General features: G+C 40.6%; 1 pseudogene across 1 annotated transcript; it reads left to right on the top strand.

Annotated features, from left to right (window-relative positions):
* The first annotated feature begins 201 nt into the window (after positions 1-201).
* On the top strand, positions 202-1,887 carry Eif5-ps6 (eukaryotic translation initiation factor 5, pseudogene 6; annotated as a pseudogene). The gene has a single exon (XR_015646703.1). The product of XR_015646703.1 is annotated as a eukaryotic translation initiation factor 5, pseudogene 6 (transcript).
* Positions 1,888-2,372: the final 485 nt, after the last annotated feature.

Here is a 2,372-nt window from a genome sequence, read left to right on the forward strand (position 1 = left end):
ACAGGGGAGGCGCCATTGGAGAAGTTGGTGACCCACAGGCTTGAACTGAGGGAGAGAAGGGCCTGGATCCCCTTTCCGGAAGTTACAATGTGGTCGCTCAGCAGGGGCAGCCTATGACTCGCAGGTGGTCTTTGAGCTGACAAACTCACAGCCGCTGAGGGAGCAGGAGCTGTCGGCGCAGCCATTGGTACCTGTATTGGGGAAACATAGCATACAAGCAAGAAGCTTACAGCCTCAGTGGCGAAAAATTTTTCATGTCAGAGACCAAGAACTCTTGCAGTTGTTTATGTCATCCCTTCTTCTCCAGACAGAAGATACCAAAAAGTTGCAATCAAAGATCTGTTCATCTTATTGATAAAGTCACTAATAAGCCAAAATGTCTGTCAACATCAACCGCAGCGTGTCAGACCAGTTCTATCGCTACAAGATGCCCCGTTTGCTTGCTAAGGTTGAGGGCAAAGGAAATGGAATCAAGACAGTTATAGTCAACATGGTTGACGTTGCAAAGGCGCTTAATCGGCCTCCAAAGTATCCCACCAAATATTTTGGTTGTGAGCTGGGAGCACAGACCCAGTTTGATGTTAAGAATGACCGTTACATTGTCAATGGATCTCATGAGGCGAATAAGCTGCAAGACATGTCGGATGGATTCATTAAAAAATTTGTTCTCTGTCCTGAGTGTGAGAATCCTGAAACAGATCTGCATGTCAATCCAAAGAAGCAAACAGTAGGTAATTCTTGTAAAGCCTGTGGGTACCGAGGCATGCTTGACACACATCATAAACTCTGTACATTCATTCTCAAAAACCCACCTGAGAATAGTGACATTGGTACAGGAAAGAAAGAGAAAGAAAAGAAAAATAGAAAGGGCAAGGACAAGGAAAATGGCTCTGTATCCACCAGTGAGACACCACCACCTCCACCACCAAATGAAATTAGTCCTCCACATGCTGTGGAAGAAGAGGAAGATGACGATTGGGGGAAGGATACAACTGAGGAAGCTCAAAGGCGCAGAATGGATGAAATCAGTGACCATGCAAAAGGTCTGATACTTAGCGATGATTTGGAAAGAACTGTAGAAGAGCGTGTTAACATCCTGTTTGATTTTGTTAAGAAAAAGAAAGAAGAGGGCATTATTGATTCATCTGATAAAGACATTGTGGCTGAGGCAAAAAGACTGGATATAAAAGCCATGGGCCCTCTCGTTTTGACAGAAGTTCTCTTTGATGAAATGATAAGAGAGCAAATCAAGAAATACAGGTGCTATTTTTTAAGATTTTGTCGAAACAACAAAAAGGCCCAGCGGTACCTTTTTCATGGTTTGGAATGTGTGGTAGCAATGCATCAAGCTCAGTTGATCGCCAAGATTCCACATATCTTGAAGGAGATGTATGATGTAGACCTTTTAGAAGAAGAGGTCATTATCAGCTGGTCAGAAAAGGCCTCTAAGAAATATGTCTCAAAAAAACTTGCCAAAGAGATTCGTGTCAAAGCAGAACCATTTATTAAATGGTTGAAGGAAGCGGAGGAGGAATCTTCTGGTGGTGAGGAAGAAGACGAAGATGAAAATATGGAGGTGGTATATTCGAAGACTGCCAGTGTACCAAAAGTTGAAACTGTGAAGTCTGACAACAAGGATGACGACATTGATATTGATGCCATTTAAAAGGATGGATGCAACTTAGCTTAACAGTATAATACTTCAAATTTTTCTCCTTTATCAGCCCAAGGGCAACATGTATGTGCAAGAGCTAAAGTGGCTTAACACCATGGTACACTTGATACTAAAAAGCTATTACTGTGAGTGGTCTACAATTAAGCCCAATGAGACATCTAGGGAGTCCATACATATCAGTGAGCAGTTGTAGTTTGCTTATTTATACCATGTTTCTTTTGGGAAAACTAGTGGTGGACACATTTGGATCACATTCATACAGTTATAAAAAATAAAGATTTGATTTTGGTCATTCTTCAGACTTTGGGCTAGAATGGCTTATACTGAAGTAATTGGATACTTTTAGGATGTTACACCATTTAATAACTTAGACTTCTTAACTTTGGTAGATTGTTAGGTACTGAAGACTTGAAGAATGCAAACAATTATAATGACCTTATTCAGCCATTAAAAAATGAAGTATTTTGAAAGTTGTATTGGCAACTGACAATTCTTGTCATTCTAAGGAAATTTGATGATTTAATGACAGTGTGACATCCTCATGAGAAGTAAAAATGACCTGTGTGTCCTATGGTTTAAGAGCAAATTTGAAACTTGGAGTTGTGGTTTTTCAGTTTGTGTACACTCACCCCAAATTGTAGTCTATTGAGTCGTGTGCATTGCACGTTGGATAAGCCAGGGAAATAACAAATAAGTA

This window comes from Rattus norvegicus, chromosome X, assembly GCF_021556685.1.
Source record: "Rattus norvegicus strain SHRSP/BbbUtx chromosome X, alternate assembly SHRSP_T2T, whole genome shotgun sequence".
Lineage (NCBI taxonomy): Eukaryota > Metazoa > Chordata > Mammalia > Rodentia > Muridae > Rattus > Rattus norvegicus.